Source organism: Ochotona princeps, chromosome X (assembly GCF_030435755.1).
Source record: "Ochotona princeps isolate mOchPri1 chromosome X, mOchPri1.hap1, whole genome shotgun sequence".
NCBI classification, from domain to species: Eukaryota; Metazoa; Chordata; class Mammalia; order Lagomorpha; family Ochotonidae; genus Ochotona; species Ochotona princeps.
In genome coordinates, this window is record NC_080865.1 from 63,797,600 (window position 1) to 63,821,519 (window position 23,920).

Consider the following 23,920-nt stretch of genomic DNA (forward strand, 5'->3'; position numbering starts at 1 on the left):
CATAAATCATTTCTTCATTTAATCTTTTTCTCTAAGACTTATTTATTTTTATTGAAAAGGTAGATTTTTATAGAGAGGAGGAACAGAAAGATCTTTCATCCAGTGGTTCACTCCTTAAATGACCTCAATGGCTGGAGCTGAGCTGATCTGAAGCCAGGAGCCAGGAGACTTCTTCAGGCCTCCCACATGGGTGCAGGCTTTGGGTCATCCTCTATTGCTTCCCCAGGTCACAAACAGGGAGCTGAAAGGGAAGTGAAGCAGACAAGACATGAACTGACACCCATATGGGATCCCAGCACTTGCAAGTGGAAGATTAGCCAAATCAGCCATTGCACTGCGTCCCCTATTTATTATTCTAATGCAACAAATATCAAAATCCTGTTGAATATAACTCCCTGATGACTTCATACATTCCTCTGTCTTCATTACCATTACCCTAGTTCTCAGATCACCAATGTAATTGATCAAATGACTATCAGCTATCTTCTTTTCCTTAGTTTGTTTTACATCATTGAACCCACACTCATTTTGTAGTCAAAGTCATCTCATTTGATCATTTTATGCTGCTACTCCACTTGAAATGGTTTGTCCATTGATAAAGTCATAGCTGCTTTATACAATTGATAAGTTCATGCCTGGTCCTTAGACTGCATCTCTCACCTTAATCTACTGGTATTCTGTTCACCAGTTATGCTGAGTTCCCATTCCATGACTTTTCTCAACTCAGGGCTTTCACTCATGAGCATCTCACCTTCTTGCTGCAGTGCCCTTCACTAACTCATCACATATGTGACTCCTATTCACTGCCCATATATCAATTTAAAGTCACTTCCTCTACAAAACTTTCCCCAGTTAATGTACTGGTGATTTGCTGTATTGCCTTGTGTCCTATTTTACTGTAATTACGTTTATTTGCTAATTTGCCTTTTCCATTATATCACAAGCCATGTGATGACAAGGATTATACCACCCTGTATAATGTTTCTGTCTCCAGCACAATCCCAAATACAACGTAGATGCATAGTATATAGTGATTAACTGAATGAAATATATTCCAATTCAATATTTTATGAGTATCTTTTATAACAATAAAATAAATTGAGATTATAAAGATAAATTTTACCTGCAGTTTTGTCTTTTGATATTATCACCTCCAGTTTCTAGGAAAAAAAGGTAAGGAACCAGGCTTGCAGAGGCTCTATCATAAAGTATATTCATGTAGGTTATTAAATAATTGGTGATCTTACATACAAAAAAAACTTAACTTTGTGGGACAGTAGTTTCCTCAATTTGAACAAAACATTGAAATGGATGGTCAGTAGTGTTGCACATGATGTAAGGTTATACAAAATCTCAAATATTTTGATACTCCTAAAAATTAAACTATCAAGCAACAGCACTGAGTATTTAATAGTGATGTCAAATTTACTGGGGCCTGAGGGGACAGGTTAGGTAGGATGTTTGATTGTTTTAGAAAGCTAAAAGAGTTGTATTTAAAAATCCTCGTAGTCTAACTTCATGGACCCTAGAATGGCGAACGGAGACTTATCAGGTGGTCCAGTAAGTCAGAGTTCTGCATCGTATACCCCAGGTGCTGAAAAGAAGCTTTAAAGAAGATAATATGGGGGGGGGTACACAAATAGCAGCCATGGAACTAAGTAATGCAAAGATAGCTAAATTGGAGAATGATAAATGATGTCAAAGTGGTGAAATTCAAGAGAGCAAGTATTGTTACACAGCTGTGGCTTCGGTTTGAGAATGGCTGGCTGATTCCAGAAGCTGTCACAGGATAGGAAGTATAAACTTTCTCTCACTGAGGCAATATATCAGCTGCCCAAACCTCCTCCTCATCAGTCAAGCTCGTTGGCCTTTGACTCCGCACAATCTTTGTGACACTGTTATCAATGATACTTCAGAAACATCTGCTCCAGAGCTGTCTGTTACTGCCATGGCAGACAGCAAATTTAATGACACCAAGAAAGAATGACAGGAGACCCATTAAAGTGTAGTGGTGGCATGAAACAACACAATAACCACAATGAAAGCTAGCTGAAGCTATGAGAATTTCAATGCCTAGCTAACTTGCCAGGGCATACTTGAAAAGAACTCTATGTTTATGTCATTGACAAATAAGCCAATGAATGATTCAAAGTATCGCCTTACACAAAGAATGGGATGCTGCCTTTATTGCAAAGCAAGATTAAGTTGAAGATGATGGTGTGTCATTTGGGATACAAGTCAATTCTTTTATCTGTACAGGATACTTCTCTGTAACGGTTTATATCTACTACTCTTTTGCCCACTACTTATTCACTCACTTAGCCAGTCACTCATTTACTATTTCATTTATATGAAAATATCTGAGTTCTTACTCTTTTAGGTATGGAACAATGCCAATGAATAAAACAGATAGAAATCCTTACCTTCATCGGGTTTATAGTCCAGTGGTCCAACAAAAATTAAACACTAAGAAATAGAAGTTGAAATGGAAACAAAGTTCTGTAACTTAAATAAGGAGGTCAGAAAAGGCTCTGCTAGCAAGTTTGCAGGCACTTGTTTAGAGAAGGGATGTAATAAGGAAGAATTGTGTGTAGAAAAACTTCTGAGGTAGAGTCCACAGCAGTGCAGACACCGGGGCAGCAGTGTGCCTCCAGCTTACAGCAACAGAGGCCAGTGTGGTGTCAGAGTCAGAAAGAGAAAATGAAATAATATTGCATTCTGTCATAAAGCCCCATTTTTTTCTCCCCTTAAAGATATTCCTAGCTGAGAATGAAATTTGAAATGTAGTAGTCCATAAGTGATAGTTCAAAAATCCCTTTTCTTGATGCTTTTTGGCAAAGACAAGTATGATCCAAGCTCCTGTTGGTGATAAACTCTCCTGAGGCAGTAAGTCACTCTGTGTAATTTAATTTCACCCTTGGAGAGACCATATTTAAACAAAATAGTTAAGATTGGAGAAGTCACATTAGCATATGTGGAGTTGGGTTGGTTATCCTCTTGTATCTTTCAACATTGTTATGTGAAGGGGATTTTATATAATCAATTTAAGAACTATGGGAATTGAGGGAAACAACAAGCTGGGGTATTTGGACTGTTGTGGGAAGAATTCTCAATCTGCCAATGTTGTTTAAGGGAAGGAACTGAGTCTGGGTTCCTCAGAAGCAAGAGACCTCTAGAACAGATCCAAAGTGAGGGGGATAAAGGAGTAGCAGGAGAAGCGGGCAGAGGCAAAGGATGCGGAGGGAGGATTTTGATGTTGTTATGGCAATCCAAAGAAGAAAACATTCACATCCTGAAATGTGTTCAGGATTACTGGTACCTAAAGGCAATGGGAATTCATCCATTTCTCTTCTTTGTTTCCTTGGGTTTTCATCAGTAGGTAAAAGTAATAGGATCGATCTTCACACAAACGCTTACTTACTCATTTTCCTTAATTACGAAAATGTCTATCAAGTGAACCCTCTAACAAGAGCACGTAAAGGAAAGATCACAAGGGAGAATGATCTCTAAAAATATCACTTTTTAAAGGCTGCATTGAAAAACAATATATTTTGGGCCCGGTGGTGTGGCCTAGTGGCTGAAGTCCTCGCCTTGAATGCACCAGGATCCCAGGTGGGCGCCAGTTCTAGTCCCGGCAGCTCCGCTTCCCATCCAGCTCCCTGCTTGTGGCCTGGGAAAGCAGTCGAGGACGGCCCAAAGCCTTGGGACCCTGCACCCGCGTGGGAGACCCGGAAGAGGTTCCAGGTTCCTGGCTTCGGATCGGCGCAGCACCGGCCGTTGCGCTCACTTGGAGTGTGAATCATCGGACGGAAGATCTTCTTCTCTGTCTCTCCTCTCTGTATATCTGACTTTGTAATAAAAAAATAAATTTAAAAAAAGAAAAGAAAAAAATATATTTCACTCAAGCATTTGAAGGTAAAGATTGGCTGCTCTATGTTCACTTTTCATTATGAAAAGTACTTTCAGGAATAAGTACCATTTGGGAAAACAAACATGGTTCTACCTCATACTAAAGGTTTCCCCAGTCCTCTTGGAATCTCTATAACCCTCTGCCCCCTACCCCTTCAGCTTCTCTTAATGCTACTTCTGGAAAATGGAAAAACATAACACCAAGTGCTCATTTTTTTTTCCTGAAAATATATCTTCCTCATTTTAAGTGCAAATCGCTTTTTGAAGGCCTGGAGGATGCTGCATCAGCAATCAAAGAATCAAGAGTGTTAGAAAAACATTTTGTGAAGTACGGTACCAAGTAAAGTGAACACTCAGCAAGCACGTTTTTGCCTTTGTGTGTCACAGTTTGCCAGCTTGTTATGCACAAATGTGATTCATGTGAGTTTCCCACAGTCTGTGTGTTTGCAGCAGTACTGCTGGCATTGTAAGATAGGCTGTGTGACCTATTTTTGGAACAGGAAAGAACTAACACATTTGCCTTTGGAAATGCATGGGGAAGCTATGTGTTCTATATAACATCTGCAAAATTTGTTTTGTTCAACACTGGTTTTTATTTCTACTTGATCATTATGAGGCTGCTATTCATTAGTTTCAAAATATGCATCCATGTATGGGGTATTTCCATTCCCTGTAAATTCATTTTTTTCACAGGATATGAATGTTAAAAAACGAGTTGACTATATGCAAAAGTATTTTTAGAACTTGTAGTCATATCAACATTTTCATTTAAACAGCTAGTGAAGAACCCAGAAATTAAAAAGTTACAAGCAAGTCAGCAGTAGATAAGGAGGTCTAGAAACATTTATTTTCCTGCACTTTAGATTTCAGCTTAAGAATTTTGGGTGGCTGTTTCCTATACATGAGTCCTTATTTCAACAGTTTTTAATTAACAGGAATGTTGTAAGCATATTCTTGTGACAATCTTTGAGCAGCTACTGATAAAATAGTTTAAAATCAACTGACTGGGGATATGCAGTGACATAGTAACTGTTACATGGTGACATAATAACTGTTACATGCACAATTTAATTGGAAATTAAATCTGTTTAAACACAGGCCGCTGTCACAGTAAAGCCTCAGACTTGTAGGTACAATCCTTTCGCAGCATTCTCACATGTGCGTGTTCCAAACCTTCTAAAATCAGTATGCATAAAACTGAAAAAATCAGTCTTATCCACCAACTCTGTCCTTTGTCAATGGCTTATACATATTTGCTTATACAAGCAGCACACCTAGCCATCACCTTCTTTTCACTCTCAGTCCATAAATTTGACATATGAAACCTCTCATATCCTGCAAATATAAGTGTCATATCCTTCTAACTCCAGTTTTCCATACATCTTGTGAAGCATCCTTCTATGTCTGCTTCTCTTACTGCCACTTTCTTAAAACATAACTGCCATGATTCCATACCTAAACTGCTAAAATATCCTTTCAAATAGCCATCTCTTGCTAATAAGAATGATCTTGTAAAAATAATCTGCTAGAATTCTAGTATTTTTTTCCTTAGAAAAGCAGACTTCTCTTTGTCCTTAAGAGGAAGACTAAAACTCTGAAGATGGCTGTGACTTTATGGCGTGCAAAAATACTACCTCACTCAGCATTCCTCTGTAAATTGAGGACAGATAGATTTGGATTCTTTCAGTTCCTATAATTCATTCTCTTGCTTTCCAGTTTAGAACCTTTTCACACGTGCTTTTCCCTTTTCCCCCTTTCAGTTCCCTGCCTAAGAAATATTCCTGTGCCATACAAGCTTGAGATACCTTGTGTCATTTCCAAGTATTAATAAAAATGGCAGTTAATTACTTTTGGAAAAAATGTCACTTCTTTACTCAAGAGAACATAAGCTCCAAGAAGCTCATATCACTTCTCCTTTTTATACAATGTATGCATTATCATATCATCCAGGACATATTAAACACCATCACAAGGCATTTGTTGTATCAAACATACCAAATTTCAGATGTTAACTTACCTCAAATGTGCTCAGAATAGTTATATTACATTAGCAAACTTGGTCGATGCCTTCTAAATGAAAACTATTTCATAACAACATATTTACTATCTCATATAATTTATGAGATACTGTACTGAAAGTAAAAGAGAGAAAGTTAAATAGAGCATGCTTCTACACCATCATAAAATTTTTAAAAAATGGAGTTGAGGGCCCGGCGCAATAGCTTAGTAGTTAAAGTCCTCACCTTGCACGCACCAGGATCCCATATGGGCACCTGTTCTAATCCCGGCAGCTCTACTTCCCATCCAGCTCCCTGCTTGTGGCCTGGGAAAGCAGTCGAGGATGGCCCAAAGCCTTGGGACTCTGTACCTGCGTGGGAGACCCGGAAGAGCTTCTGGCTCCTGGATTCAGATCAGCTCAGCTCCAGCCGTTGCGGCCGCTTGGGGAGTGAACCATCGAACAGAAGATCTTCTCTGTAACTCCTCCTCTCTGTATATCCGCCTTTCTAATAAATATAAATAAATCTTTTTTTTTTTTAGAGATTTATTCATTTTATTACAGCCAGATATACACAGAGGAGGAGAGACAGAGAGGAAGATCTTCCGTCCGATGATTCACTCCCCAAGTGAGCCGCAACGGGCCGATGCGCGCCGATCCGAAGCCGGGAACCAGGAACCTCTTCCGGGTCTCCCACGCGGGTGCAGTGTCCCAATGCATTGGGCCGTCCTCGACTGCTTTCCCAGGCCACAAGCAGGGAACTGGATGGGAAGTGGAGCTGCCGGGATTAGAACCGGCGCCCATATGGGATCCCGGGGCTTTCAAGGCGAGGACTTTAACTGCTAGGCCACGCCGCCGGGCCCAATAAATCTTTTTAAAAATGGAGTTGAATTATCCCAAGTTAAGGACCATTTGTACTAATACTTGAAAATATATTAAACATTTTACAATGAGGTGGTGACATTTAGGTTACCTCAAATATTGTATTTTGACAAATTCCACACTTTTTCTTCAATTAAAAAGCATATAGATGAAATAATATGTAAAACAACTAAGAATGGAATTGTAGATTGCCATTTCTATAAATTTTAAAACACAGGTGATAATATTGTGTGAAAAATGAAGTTTAAAAATAAGCTTATATATTTACTTATACTTCATGCTTCTTTATTAGTTGTTTTGCTTTGGAAGGGTAAGTTCTTGCAGAAAGTGTGAGTCAACTCCTAAACTGTGACAAATATCACTCTTTTTTTAAAAAAAGACTTATTTATTTTTTTGTTGGAAAAGCAGGTTTACAGAGAGAGGTAGAGACAGAGAGAAATATCTTCCATCCACTGGTTCAGTTATGAAATGGCACAATGGATGGATCTGAGCCAATCCAAAGGCAGGAACCAGGAACTTCTTTCAGGTCTCCCACAAAGGTACAGGGTCCCAAGACCTGGGCCATTCTCACCTGGTTTTCCAGGCCACAGAGACCTGGATGAGAAGTGGAGAAGCTGGGACAGAAACTGGAACCTATATACAATGTTGACCTGACCCTTGCAAATGGAGGATTAGCTATTTCAGTCATTGTGCAAGCCACAAAAAGTATCACTCTTAAGTGTTTTATAGAAAAATGTTTGCATAAATGTGTTCATAACTTTTTAATAATGCCAACAATGGTCTCCAATTTTATCCATTTCATTGAACAGAGAAAAAACAGCATTTCATTTTTCATGTTGAGTAATACTGCATTGTGTGTGTATTGTGTGTATGCACACCATTTTTTTATCTAGTCATCAATTGAAGGATTTGTGGGTTGATTCCATATCTTAGCTATTTTTAATTGAGGTGATATAACTATCAGAATACAGGTAACTCTTTCACATGCAGATTTCCTATCCTTTGGATAAATTCCCAGGAATAGCGTAGTTGGGTCATAGATCAGTTTTCAGATTTCCAAGCAATTTCCATAATGTCTTTCATAGCAATTACGCAAGTTTACATTCCCAGTAACAGTGTATTAGATTGCCTTTGCCCCACGTCATCACCAGCATTTATTATTCTTGGATTTTTGGATGGCCAACATTCTAAATGAGGTGAGGTAGAATCTTATTTCTGTTTTTATTTGTATTTCCCTGAATGATAGTGATTTTGAGCAACTTTTCATATGTGTATAAACTTTATATTTAACCCTTTGAAAAATGCGTATTCATATCTCTAACCCATGTCTTAGCTAGAATGTTTTGTTGTTGTTGAATTTCTTGAGTTCCTTTTGTATTGTAGATATTATCCTTTATGGGTTGTATTGTTTGCAAATATTTCTCTTCCATCCTGTTGGTTGCCACTGCACTGTGTTGAGTGTTTCCTTTGCATTGCAGGAACTTCATAGTTTGGTGTAACCCATGTATTTATTTTTGCTTTGATTTCTGTGCTTCTGGAGTTGATCCAAAAAAATCTTTACCTGTGCCAATTGTCATGTATATATTTCCACTTTGTTTCCTTCAATCATTTGGTGTTTTAGGTGTAGGTTTAGATCCTTGATCCACTGTAAGTTGATTTTTGTGTAGGATGTAAGATAGGGTATTATTTCATACTTCTGTATGCGTAGGTTCAATTTTCCAACACCATTTGCTGAAGAAATGGTCCTGTCTCTAAAGAATGTGTTTAGGTTATTTATCAAAAATCAGTGAGTTATAGATACATGAATTAACTTCTCTCATTTCTAGTATGTCTCATTGGTATTCATGTCTATTTGTGTTCAAATATCAAGCTGCTTTGATCATGCTGTGATATGTTGTGGAATATGTATTATATTCCCTCCAGTTTTATTTTTAGTTTTTAAGAATACTGTACCAGGCCTGACCCAGTGGCTTGTTTGGCTAATCCTTGTCTTAAAAGCACCAGGATCCCACATGGACACCGGTTCATGTCTGAGCTGCTTCACTTCCTTTTCAGATGCCTGCCTGTGGCCTGGGAAAGTAATTGAGGATGACCCAAAACCTTGGGACCCTGCATCTACGTGGGAGACCTGGAAGAATCTCCTGGTTTCTGCTCTGCTAAGCTCTTGTGCTCACAGCCACTTGTGAAATCAACCAGCAGATGGAAGATCTTTCTGTCTCTCCTTCTCTTTATGAATCTGCCTTTTCAATAAAAATAAATAAGTCCTAAGGGAAAAAATACTGTACCTATTCAAGGTCTCTTATGTTTCTCCTTGAATTTTACAGACGTTTGTCCTAGGTCTCCCAAGAATATTCTTGGTATTTTGATTGAGCTTATATAAAATCTATAAATTGTTTTGGTTCATATGGACATTCTGACTATATCAATTTTCCCCATCAATTAGCACAGAAGATTCTTCCATTTTTCTGGTGTCTTCTATATCTTTCCTTCATGTTTTGTAAATTTCATTATAATGTTCTTTCATAACTTGGTAAAATTTATTCCAATGCATTTAAATGTTTTAGTTGCTACTGTGAACTGAACTGCTCTTGTAAGTGCTTTCTCAGCCATGGCACTGTTTGCACTTACAAATGTTATTCATTCTTTTTTTACCAAATTTTTTTTCACATTTTACATTTTATTATTGTTATTATTCTTATTATCATTTTATGATACAGTTCCATAGGCTCCTGGTATTTCCTTTATCCCAGCCCCAATTTCTGCCCACTCCCACCTTGTTCTTCTGTATTATTACTAAAGTATAGTTCTTCATACACAGTCATATGTCCATCATTGCGGGCACGGACAATGGCAGAGAGTCCAACATCCTATTGTCAAGATATAGTAAACAGTTTCATTGTAAGTCCATCTTTGTCTGAAAGCAGAAATGCATACTACACTGCATCCTCACATCTGGATGTTAGTCTCCATTTCACAGCTACTGTACAAATGAAAAGTCATATTACAAAATCAACAATAGAAAGAAAAATAGAAATTTACAATGCCATGAAGTTAAATAACGTGTTACTACATATGTCGGTCTCCATTACACAGCTACTATACACCCCTTTAAATGAAAAGCCACAAAAAAATCAGCAACAGGCAGAAAAAAGAAATTAATGACACCACGAAGTTAAATAACATGCTACTAAATGACTAACGTGTAGCTGAAGAAATGAAAATCAAGAACCTTCTTGCAGAAAATGATGCTACTGTATGATCTATGAGTCATTGAAGAATTTACCAACAAAAATCAGCGGAAACTATATTGCATGGGTTTTGATGTTTTCTGTTAGTTTCATCTCTTTCAAACACTTTCTTCTGATTAAATTCTTCAGTGATTCATAGACCATACAGTAGCATCATTTTCTACAAATGTTATTTATTTTTATGCGTTCATTTTACACTCTAAAGCTTTGTCAAACTCTCTCATGGTGATTCTTTTGGTGAAGATTCTTGGTTTCCTTACGTATGAGCTCATTTCACCTACAAACAGGGAAAATTTGACTTCATCCTTTTCCACTTGTATTCCTTTGATTCCATTCTTTTCTAATGGTTTTGGATAAAACTTCCAGAACTGTATTGATTGTTAATGGTGGCAGTGGCGTCCTTTTCAGGCTCAAAAACTTAGTGGATTACCAGTGCAGCCTCTGTGTTTTAATGTAATATATTTCAGTATATTCTTTCCCAGCTTCTGTTGAAATCTATCTGGCGATGTTAGACATTCACAATAAAAAAATTACCTACAAAAAAAAAAAAAAAACTTAGTGGAAATGTATCCAACTTTTTCCCAAAGTGATGCTTGCTGTGTGTTAGTCATATGTTGCCTTGGTTATATTCAGTTATGTGCTTTCTACACTCAGCATGCTTATAGCTTTTCTCAGGAAAGAACATTGCATTTTATCAAATGCTTTCTCTACATCTATTGAGATAATCATTTTGCTTTTATTCTGCAAGTTGTTTATATGATGTATCACACTTAGAAATTATTCTAATTCAGAAGTAAGTTTTATTGTTCCATTTGTTTATACAATAGAGTTTCTTTATAAGTATTAATTTATTCAAAAGGCAGAGTTACAGTGACAGTAGGAGACAAAAAGGAAAGTGGGGATAAAGAGAATTTTTAAGTCACTGAATCACTCCCCAAATGTCTGCAATGGCCAGGGCTGGGCAAGGCTGAACTCAGGAGCCAGGAGCTTCCTCCAGATCTTCCATGTGGGGACAGGGCAAGCATGTGTGCCATCATCTGTTATTCTCTTGGGAACGTCAATAGAAAACTGAATTGGAAATGAAGAAGCCTGGACTCTGACTCAACACCCATATAGGATGCTGGTATCACAGTGTGGCTTAGAGTGTGACGCTACAACCCAAGACCCTCTAGAGTTTCTTATGTTGTTAATTTATGGATTCATTCCATTGTGATCAGAGCAGATACATGGTATGACCGAAATGTTTTCTGAATTTGTTTAAACTTGTTTTACAGTCCAGAGAAAGTTGCATTCACTGATGAAAAGAATGTGTATTCTTCAAATGTAGGATGAATGTTCTGTAGATAGAAATTAGTTTCATTTGGCAATATTATAGTTTTGTTGACGTTTTTGTTCAGTTTATTTGTCAATTAATGAAAATGCAGGTGTTGAAGTTGCCCTAATATTGCTGCAGCAGTGTTTTGTTTCCCTGTAGTTCCATTAATATTTGTTTTAAATAGCCGAGTGCCATAACATTGGATGCATGACAATGTACTAATCAATCTTAATACTTAACTGATAACTTAGTCATTACTTCATTCCCTAATTTATCTCTTTTAACATTTTAGTTTTATAAGAAACTACCACACTGTTTTCCAGTGCTGTGCAATTGTATATTCCCATACAGATTCTCCCCATATTCTAGTCAGTATCAGATGTTATCAATATTTTATATTTTGCCCATTCTGACAACTGTACAGCCATAAATACCCAGGGCCTTAATTTGTATCTTTCTACAGGCATAACATTGTATTTTTCACATATGTATTTTCATTTGTGTATTCTCTTCATGCTTAGCTCTTTAGCCTACTCTCTAATTGGAGTGTTTTTTAACATTGAGTGCTGAGTATTTGCATAATCTAGACAATAATTTTGTTGGAAGTATATTTGCAATTTATTACTCTGTATTTTTATCTTATCCTATCGGTTAATTTAATTTTTCAGTTTTCCATATTCTTGGTAGTTTTCTGATAGTTGAATCAATGAAAAGGTTCAGGTCCTCCACTATGATTGTGAATTTGTCTTTTCTATTAAGATCTATTCAGTTTTGCTTCTTTTGTTGAAAGGTTCTGTTGGTTGGTGAATAAACATCAGGGATATCATGCTTCCTGATAAATTAATTATTTGTCAGCCATTTTCTCTAGTAATTTTCTTTGTTTTAATGTTTACTTTATTAGAAACTGATATTGACATTCCAACATTTTCAATATTTACAAGGTTTCATTTTTTAGTCTTGAATTCAACACACCAATGTCATACTGAAATTTTCTTTGAAGACATATCGTTGGATACTTTTCTTAAATTTATTTATTTTTGTTGGAAATAAAGAGGTACAGAGAGGAGGAGAGAAAGGCAGGCAGATCTTCCATCCACTGATTCACTCCACAAGTGGTTACAAAGGCTAGAACTGAGCTGACCCAAAACCAGGAGCCAGGATTTCTTTTGGCTCTCCAACACAGGTGCAGGTGCCCAAGGCCTTGGAGCATCCTCCCTTGCTTTCCCTGGCCTCAAGCAGGGAGCTAGATTGGAAGTAGAGCAACCAGGACAAGAACCGATGCCCATATAGGATCCAGGCACTTATGTGGTAGGATTTGGCCAACTGAGCTATTATGCTAGGTCCTGGAAAACACTTTTAATGCACTCTGCCATCTCTGTCTTACATGTTATGTTTAAACCATTTCTATTAATGCTCATTACTGACATGTTAGGATTGAACTCTGCCATTCTATTATTTATGTTACATTTAATGCAGTTCTTTTTTCTTATCTTTATTTGAGTTATTTAAAACTTGTTCTAGGATTTCATCCTGACTTATTGATCGTTTCCTTATATATGTGTTTTTAAATTTTAGGTTAATGTACAACATTTTAACATACGGGCACAATATAATCTAACCATAGTAGAGATCAATCCCACCATTTTTTCATCTTTCGTTCATGCTTGGAGCCTATCAACTCTGTGTTCCAGTTCTTTATATAGAATATGCTCTTCCACTTCTTTATATGGAATACACCATCTTGAATTACAATCACTTACCTGTACTTCGAAACACCAGTTATGTTCATCATATTATGTTTTAGTACTCATTGTCCAATTTCCCTCATTCTGCTAGTTCTATAGTTTTCATGAGTGCATCACTTTGTTATTTTCTGTTTTGTTTTGTTTTGCTTAGACTGGTGATTATAATACAGATACTGTGTCACATATGAGAGCATTGAAAAGAGTTTGTGAAAACTTGAATGAAAATGTTTATTTTATTATTATGCTTAATTAAAATGTTTAATTTTTTGGCTGTATCCCATGTGTTTTGATGTTTTTTTTTATTTCAGTTTTGTCTATTCCAAATATTTTTTTTCTCTTATTGAATTCATCAATGGCTCATGAATTACATGGTGGCACCATTTTTTCCCAAGAGACTTTTGTGTTTCCTTTTTGTCACTCAAGTGTTGGTTACTCAGCAGTGCGTTTTTTCGTGGTGCTGTAATTTGTTGTTGATGTTGTTGTTGTGGTGGTGGTGGTGGCTGTTCTAACTCATATCAGTTGTTGACCTGGTTTCATGGCTTCTGTTATGGAAATGTATAGTGATGGAGTACTGGGATCTATCATATACAGATGTGGGGAATAATGGAACATGCATCCCTGCTTTCAGATGAAAGATGGATTCCCAGTGAAACTGTTAGACATGTATAGACAATGGGATGCTGGACTGTCTGACGTTGTCTACCAACAATGTTGGGGTATACTTTAATAGCAGACTGATAGAATTATGATTCCTTATGAAGGACTACACTGTTGTGTAAAATGGGGAAAATCTGTCAGGGGGTGGGGATTTTGGGGGGAATCCTAGCCTATACGAAATTGTACCACATAATTCAAAATTCAAAATAATAATATATTAAAAATACTTAGTACAAAAATTAACTCCACATCTATTTTTAAAATATGCATTTTCACAAACTTTTTGAAAATCTCTCATATATTACATATGAACATAACATATTCCAGTCAGTTGTTACCGACGTTTTACCACATTGAGGAAAATGTAGCAACCTTACTTCCATTTTGGATTCCAGTACGTCCTTTACTCTTGAAATGTAACTGTCTTAAGCTTTTGCTTTCTGTGTATTGTAAAGTAGATCAGGCAGTAACAAAATATTTGTTTCAACCATCAGATATGTTGTAATATACACATTAATGGTTTAACTTGTTACACTTATCACTGTTTTTAGCCAATTTACTATTCTTTCCTTTGTGCAATCCTAAATCATCTTTTTCCACTTTCCTATTTACGCACACACACACACACACACACACACACACACACACACATCAGATATATATTTGGTATGGAGAACTTCCTTTAGACATTTTTTTTAATAAATTTAATGACAACAAGTTGTGTTAGCTTTATTTATTGTGAGAACGTATGAATTATCCTTCATTCCAGAATAACAATTTCATTGGTTACAGAATCTGTAGCTGAAAGTTGATTCAGTAATTTAGACATAATGTAACACTTCATTACAGCCTTCATGGTTTTCAATTAAATATCTATCTTTCAAATTCATATTCCCCTATGAAGTGTGCAGCTTCTCTTCGGCAGTTTTCAGCATTTTTCTTTGCCATAGGTTTTCAGAAGTAGGATGATATTATGTCTTAACATGGGATTGTTTTGTTATTATTTATCCCCATTTGGGATTTGCTTAACTTTTTCTGTCTCAAGGTCTATAACTTCATCAAAATTTGGAAGTTTTGTGCCATTATTTGTTCACATACTCTTCCAATTCCATTCCTTATCTCCTCCCTTTGGATTTTGATGACATGAATTTTACCTTTTGTGTTTATCCCACAAGCACACAAGAGTGTTACTTTGCGTTTCATATTTTTCTCTCTTTTATTGAACTTGCATGAATTCTAAAGATTTTTTATAGGAAGAAAACATAGCTACAGCCCCAAAAGGACAACCACATTTCCCTTACTACTTATCCCCTTACAGCCCTCACTCTCTTCCTTTCTCCCCTCTCAATTTTTTCCAAGACATAATTTTAATCCACTGTGTATTCAACAGTTTAATTTGCCACTAAGCACACTATTCAACAAGAAGATCACATTTCCACAGTGTATAAACACAGGCTAAAAATGACAACTATCAAAGTGATCAATTTATTACTATAAGTTCACAAAGCTTATCTCTATCATCTCCACTTCCCTTTTGAACCTGTCTATTGACTTACTTAAAAGATGTTTTCTGGTTATGGAATTTCCATTTGATTTTTCATAGCTTAATTTTTTAAGAGTATTTTCTCATTGATTTCAAGAAAACTTGCAACTGCTTCTTGAAGCTCTTTTCATGATGGATGCTTTGATATGCTACTTGAATAACTCCAACATTGGTTCATATTTTTAATATGAATTCCTATTATATCCTTTCCCCCTTATTAGAAAGCTGTACTCTTGTTAAGGGCTAGTTGGCTGTATATGTTCACTTGTCTTCATGCTTAAACCAGCAATACCACTTGGCAAGAATGACACACTGACCATATATATGAGTGGAGTGAATATTCAGCTTCTACCTCCACCCAGTTTCTGATAATGCCTTCCCAGAAATACGGGGTACTGACTTATACGGTCTCATTGCTTTTGAGTAGATCTGTGACATCAGTTTGCCACTGGACAACACTGACATTAGGGAGAGGGGAAGCAGGAGAATAGTCCACTTCACCTGTTGCTGCAGGATGGAAAACAAACTCTCCTTTCTGTGTTGGTTGCAAATGACACCACAACAGGGGAATGTGGCCAAGTAGAATACCTGCTAACTACCTGTGCCTTAGCATCTTCATGCCCAGTGCACTGAAGTCTCAGCTCCCCACTGAACCCCCAGATACCAAGGGCATGGAAAGCAGAGCATCTCCAAGTCTGTTATGATTGTTTCATCTTTTTGATGCAGTGTAGATGTGGAAAATAATTTTAGCTTTTCTCCCCACTGACTGGAGGCCAGGTGGAGAATCGGCTAGCTTTACTTCAGCTTCCCACTGTTCAGCCTTCCATGGGGTGAATGTGGAGCTAGAACTTTCCAATGGACCTTGCTGACCTCTGTAGTGGGGAAGAATGCAATACTACTAGCATTGTCTTACACTTGTTTGTGCAGTCTCGCTGCCAGGCAGAACTGGAGAAACAATTCATCTCTACTTGGACACTATCCTTTTGGGCACTAGGAGTAATGCCTCATTCACCTGAAAAGGGGGAAGAAAGATCATGTCCCAACTTGGCCTATCAATAACTCTTGCCAGGGAAATTGGAGTACAGTTTGTTTCTGTCACAAAATAGAAAGAAATAATAGCTCCTTCCTGGACTCTGCCACTCAGGGAGGAAATCACAATTCACAGTTGGCTTCATCAGGGCTGGGATGAAGATTAGAAATGGGAAGTGGTAGCTTTTCTTAGTGTTTAGCTAAAGTAGGGAAGATAATGTCAGAATGTCTTTCTGTTGTTTAGCCACCATTTGCTTATGCTTCAGGGAGGAGGACCAAGGTTTTCTACCCTTCTCCCAAAGACTTCAAGGACATGGAATATTTGTAACCTGCATTGTTTTACTTATAGTTATTTATTTTTATTAGTTCAAAAATATTAAACCTAAGACAGGGTTTTGGCACAGCACTTAAGATGCTGCTAACAATGCCCATATCCCACCCATATCAGAGTATCTGAGTTCAAGTTCCAGGTTTTTCCTCAATTCCAGATCCCCTTAATGTGAATTCTGGGTGATGGCTCAGTCACTTGTGTTTCTGCCACCCACATGGAAGACCTATATTGAATTCCTGGCTCTTGACTTTATCCTAGCCCAGCCCTGGCAGTCGTAGGCATTGGGGTGGAAAATGAGCTAGCTGGTGAGATAACTCTCTCTCTCTCTCTCTCTTTCCAGATAAGCAAAATAGATAAGTAAATAATTTTAAAATATATTAAAACACATTTTATAATCTATCATAATTCCCCTGTCTATGCTCACCAAAAGCCAAAAATCAGTCATTGGTATTGCCAACTGTTACTCATAATTCATGATTCTAGGTGTGTGTGTATGTGTACTCAGAGAAGATCTTCCTTGAATTAATGACAGATATCAGCAACGCTCATCCCAATGTGGTGACATTATGCCTAGTTTTCTACTATTCTTTTATGTGCTTCATTGTTTTCCCAATTTACTATAGTAAGTGTGGACTACACGTATAGTCACTTAAAATCATAAGTCTTTCTTATTTCCTTTTCATTTTGAAGCCTATATCTCTTGGTAGAAAACTAAGCTTGTTGAACATGCCAGATATCCACTCAATTAAATGAATGTGCATTTAATTAAATAAATCATTAACTCTGAGGATACAAAGTACAAATAATTAATTTGCTAATTTTTTCACTTGTTATGGTCATTCCCTATGCTATTCTTGGTGGATACACCTATCATAACAAAGCATGCAAATATTTTCTCTTCCATAACTGTGGTTTAATCGGGACAACTACTGTTAATAAAATAATTGCTTAATTTATAATGTGTTTTGAAAATGGACACAGAGTCGGGCTGCATGTGTTCATCTTGTGTCATATGATGAAGAAGCTTGTAAGCAGAAGTATTAAACAGGCTGGAAGAATGACATGGGGCATGAATCGGAAGGTGATAAGACCCTGTATGCTCGTTGCTGGTAGAAACTGTGAGAAATACAGATGCAGAATTTTATATCCAGGCAGAAAAGTATCATATTTTTAGAAATCCCCCTGAGATTCAGAAACTGCCTCCTTCAGTGTTATCTTTTAGGATCTAAAGCCCTAATGAGTCCTTAACAAATTTCTGTAGGGTAAATATAGACTAGATATTAGCCGTACCCAGAGAAGCCCCTGAGTTAGTTGGCGAGTCAACAACTGGCAAACCTAAGGCAGTTTCTTTGATCTTGGTTTTTATGCCCCCTGCTTGTCAGCCCTTAGGCTGGCATGCTGAGTGGTCAGCTTTCTTGCTTTTTCCTATCTTCTTAAAGCATAGCATTGAATCATAAGTGTTTCCAACTTATTTATTTCTTAGTTCTGTTAAAATATAGATAGATGGTGCCATCCACTTTCTCTCCATATCATGCCATTTGAAACTTTTTTGACTGCCAAATTGTGTTAGAATTTCTTCAAAATAGCTTGACAAGGCAATCTCATCTGGAAAGAAGGCCTGGCCTTTAGTAGATATTTGATAAATGCTCACATTTTTTATTGTTCATATTTCTGGAGAGCAGAAATACTTTCTGTAAATTAGCATATTTTAAAGTTCAACAAATACTTGATTAGCATAGCATTGCCTACATATCTTCTTTCTGCTCACTATTTTTCACATAAATATCGTTACCATTATATACACGAGTGATAATCATGTAATGTATTTATTGTGTTTGAAATAAAAGTGTATGAATGGGACCAGTAAGCAGCAAAAGCAAGCTAATCTTCCACCTGCAGACACTGGCATTTCATGTGGGTACTTGTTCAGGTCCCAGCTGCTCCGCTTGTGATCCAGCTCCCAGCTTATGGCATGAGAAAGCAGCAGTTGACTCAAGTGCTTGGGATCCTGCATCTATATGGGAGACCTGGAAGAAGCTCTTGGCTTCTGGCTTTGGATCAGCTCAGCTCTGGCCACTGAAGCCTCGAAGAGGAGTGAACCAGAGTTGGGAAACATCTCTATATCTATTTCTCCTTCTCTCTATAAATCTGCTTTTCAAATGAAAATAAATGAATCTTTAAAAACTAGTATTTTGGCAATTCTGTCCCCTGTGATGCTGGCATTTCATATGGATGCTAGTTCAAACCTTGGTTACTCCACTTCCAAAATAGCTCCCTGCTTATGGCCTGAAGAAGCAGCGGAAGATGGTTAACGTCTCTGGGCCCTTGCCACCCACATGGCAGACTGGAAGAAGTGCCTGGCTCTTGGTTTTGCCTGGCTCTTGGTTTAGCCTAGCCCAGTCCTGGCTGCTGTGGCCATCTGGGAGAACAAATGCTAGACAGAAAATCCCTATGAATCTTTCTCTCCCTCTCTCTCTGACTTTCAAATAAATCAATAAGTCTTTAAAAAAAGCAAGTAAAAGAGTGTAGTATTCAATACCAAACATCTGATTTAGAAAACCCACGCTATTATACAGCCTTCTCCACTTTCTAATTGAATGACCTTACACCACTTACTTATTCACTTTGAAGTTCAGTTCATGTACAAAACATTAAGTGTGGTAAAGACATAACATTAAAGACACCTTATGACATTAAAGGCATCTTATGATGTCATTGCATATAATCATAAAGCTTTAAAAAGATGTGAAAATATGATACAAATATTTTACATATCTAGAAACATAAGCTAACCACTGTTCCTAATTATTTTATTGAGATCAAGATTCTTCATAAATATTATATATAATATCGATGTGTGTAATAACTATATGCAATTATATTTTTAATAGTTGAAGAACTTTCGCCAGAGATAAGACAGGAGGAGAAACTCAGAATCTAATTTCAGTCTCCTTCTCAATCTGGTATGTTTACATAATAGTAGACCATGTCTTCTGTGTTTGAGAACCATAAATACCAAAGAAAATGTCTTAATGAATCATGTAATAAAATCACAAGAAAGAAAATAAGCTGTACAGTTTATGAAATTTAATACATGAACTAAATTTAATACATGAACTAAAACATGTATGTTTTAGTTCAGAACAGCAGCGAAGAAGCTTGATTTAAAATGTGGTCAAATGCAGAACCTTCTGCTCTGCTCAGACACTAGAGTGCAGATGATTTAAAATGGCCAGTTCTTTTCTGTCTTAAACTCAATCATCAAGCAATTTACATTAACACATTTTAATTTGGATGTCTCCAAATGTTAACCAGTTAAGTAATCTATTAAGCAGTTTGAAACATTTGTTAATAAAAATGATACCAAAGTAATGAAGAGGTTAAAAGAATCCTCTGATAGCTGATTTTTTGGAACCAAATCCAAAAATCACAAACTGATCAGTAAAACACAAACGTAGAGATTATCTGTATTCTATTTACAATGTTTGCTTTCAGATTTAATGTCATTGTCAAATCACAGTACTTTAGCTTCATTGGTGACAATGCATTCAAGTTATGTCATTATGAATCATATTGCTCATTGTGATAAAGCATAAAGACAATGAAAAAATCCCTGTATTTATTTCTAATATATTCTTGACTCCTAGACCCAGTACAATGTTTTACTGAGCATATCCTGAAAGATAGCAGGCCTTTTTGAATCCAGTTCTCTTCTGCCAATAAGCCTGCTTAAGAGATCAAGCGATTTTGATTCAAAATCAGTAGCTAAATATCAAGTCCAACAAAATAATCTTAAGTATTACCTCTACATAATCTCTAACTCAATATGCAGAAAACACTTAGCCTCTGACATTTCAAAGTAATAAATCAGCAACATCTGTCCCTAGGCTCTGCTGCTTCTCCTCCCCTTACACTGCTTAAGGGCATTCATCATGTTCCTTCCATTAGCACACACCATAAAGATGTGTTGTTCTGACACCTGTATATCAGCCAAAGCTACACTCCAAGGATGCCAAAATACGTTATCATATTGTCATGAACACCAGCCCCTTTTTATCCATTGAAAAGCTCTTTGGGTCTCTGGAGACAAATGGCTTTACATAAATTTATCATTATTGGTTGAATTTTATTTGAAAAGAATCCAATGTCAGCTACATTACAGCCTTATCTTAGAGTGGTTTCTTACACCAGATAGTGAGTATGAAAATGGGGTAACAGAATCATATCTTTAATTTTGACAATACTCAAAATTGAAATTAATTTTAGATCTCTGGACATAAAGTATATATAATACAGATTACTTTTTTACTTGGCAGAAGGAAGTGTATAATGATATACATGTTTAGCAACTGTCATTCCACTGATTATAAATGATCTGGAAAATTCATGCTGTAAGATTTATATGTTATAATCATGGGCACTAATGCTGCTTTAGCAGAGACAGCTTAGTATGCAGCCTTATGTTTTTCTAGTCATTATTCTTCTTACCGTTATGCAAATCTTATTCTTCTGAGGAAATTCTTTCTCCTAAAATGCAATTCAATTGCAGAATAACTAAATGGGAGATAACAGTGACATATATATACATATATATAAGGAGAGACCAGAGAAAATGTATGTGTGTGCGTGCATGCACATATACAGAATATACAGAGAGAGAGACTTTACTACTTTTTGATGGTAATATATGGTACGATTTTAAAGAGAGCACAAATAATGGGGAGCTACTACTCAGGAGCCTTTACTTAATATCCTGTATTTAACCTCTCCAGTAGCTTCGTTTTCTTGGAAAGAAATAACCTAAGCAAGGTTGAATAATTAAGTAATATTTCTGAGCATCCCATTCCTTATCTAGAAAAAAGGGAAAAAGTTAGATAATCTTTAAGCTACATAAGAATAGTGGTAATCTACCACCTTTTACATCTACCACAGTTCAGACGCTGGACTATCGGAAAGGATGTTGTTTATGTGCTAATGGTGAAGGCATGCTTAGAGCAGCGTGATTAGAGTGGAAAGTGTGGTTGAGGATATTGACATTCATAAGCCCTAATTCAGTAGTTTCAGTTCCTAAGCTTACTGTCTGGAATACCAGTTGCCCAGTGCCCAAGTTTCTGATGAATTTGTTGCCTCATAAATTCTTCCAAAATTTCTAAACAAGACTTGCTTCTTTGCTATTGTTGTCCAAAATCACAGCTTTCTTTTCATGCTTTCCAAGCTGGCATGACTTCCAACTTTCCAAAATTCTTTTATGTAAATGATCCCATGTATTCACTGCTAAAGTTACCAATCCTTAGCAGGATTTTATTTGGATTTTGTTCTTTATAAATTCTGTTTTACCTTGTTTTTTTAGCTTAACCTCTTTTAACAACAATCTGATTCTTAACCATGAAAAAATTAGTTGCCAGCAGGCATTTTTTTTATCTGAATATTGACTGACGCATCTGAGTCTGCTGTTAAAAGAAAAATAAAACCCATCTTAATCTGAGCACTTTTGAAAATAGCACTAACGTAAAAGGGCTAGGTTTTGGGATTAATTCTGTTTCAGTTTTTGCAACAATGGAGTCCTATGAACTGTTTCCATTATGCTTGATAAATATTCATATTAGAAGCACAAAAGGTAATATAAAGTAGAAAAGAAAATGTAACGTGTCAATATTTCTCTGAAGCCACAACAGCAAGCCATTTTTTTCTTTTTCTGAACATATTATTAAGACATTCTCAAGGCTGTAACATAATTTGCATTAGATCTGAATATTTTTTTCTTGATTTCGTTACAAATGGATGAAATAGAAGGATGAAAAAATGCAAACAGATGATTTTACTCTTCAAAGGTTGATGTCAAATGCAGAGTTTACCTTTGAATGATAAAAATAAAAGTCTGACAGACAAGTTAAAGTATATGGCTCTTCTACGAAAAATTATTTACTGAGACCACTTAGTACTTTATAGAACCATATGCAGTGTTAATTCAGTGTAAGGGCAAATGTTAATTGAAGAAATATGCTAAAAATGTTTTGGAAGCAAATGAAATTACATGAATAAAAAAGTGTTAATCAGAATAACATTACTGGGATCCACCTAGGAACATTATCTCTATCTGTGATTGTATTCTTCTGGAAAAATAAATGCTGAAAATTTTTAAAAGTGTTGTGGACAAAATTACAAAACAAAAAATGTTTTAAATAATGCATGCATTCTCTTATCTTTAGGGATTTACATGACCATTTTGTCTTATTATGCCTTAATGGTGCAAACTCCTGAAGCAAAAGTGCATGTATTATTAAAAATGGCGACCAGAAATCCCTGGCAGACCAATATCTACCATACAATTTCCACATCACCTTTATTTAACTAACAATGACAGCAACGTTGATCTTTCCCTAGTCTAGAGTAACATATGCATTTTTTTAAAGATTTATTTTATTTTTATTACAAAGTCGGATATACTGAGAGGAGGAGAGATAGAGAGGAAGTGGAGCTGCCGGGATTAGAACCAGCAGCCACATGGGATCAAGGCGAGGACCTTAGCCACTAGGCCACGCCACCGAGCCCAACATATGCATTTTTATCCACAATGTTTCTATTTAAACTATGATAAAACTGTCTTTGTCAAATCCAATATATTTTGTGTTACCAATGAGAAATACTATTTTCTTTTAGATCAAAGGGTATTTCTAGTAATCTTCCATAAAAATAGAAAAGCAAAATCAATTCTGTAATGTTAGAACACATTTTTTCCTATTATATTCCGGCTTTTCAAATTGATCAAAATTGTAGCAAAGCAATCTTTCTTTCAGGTTTGAGTAGATAGTTTGGAAACACACACACCGCACAATTGCTTAGGCAATTACCCATATCAAATTTGTGAAATATAAGGTTCTTTAAATGAAATATAAATGTGGGGCACCATTAAATTTCCACTATATTTTCTATAGCGAAATAACGTGAGGCATGTTTGTTTATAGAAGTACACAGCTTATCAGTGTTGTTGTCAAAAAGAAGGCACACTTTCAAGAAGAATACAGGTGTTGACATTTTTGGATTCCATTTTCTCTAAATAGACTTCTTTTTGAATAAGACTTGCATTCAAAGGCTGTCTTTCAAAATAGTTCTATTTTCTTTGAAGTGAAAATTTTCTGTTCATACATTTGCACTTTTGAAACTATTCTGGAAGGAAAAGATGCCACCCCAAATCAGTGACGCAACACTTACTAGCTTGGAAGTTTACAGGCAACCAAAGTACTCTATAATTAATATACTTTCAA

At 36.3% G+C, this 23,920-nt stretch overlaps 1 pseudogene; it reads left to right on the forward strand.

Moving 5' to 3' along the window:
- Positions 1-1,530: 1,530 nt before the first annotated feature.
- The window catches only part of LOC101516122 (actin-related protein 2/3 complex subunit 5-like), a 41,096-nt pseudogene continuing 18,706 nt past the window's right edge, over positions 1,531-23,920 (forward strand).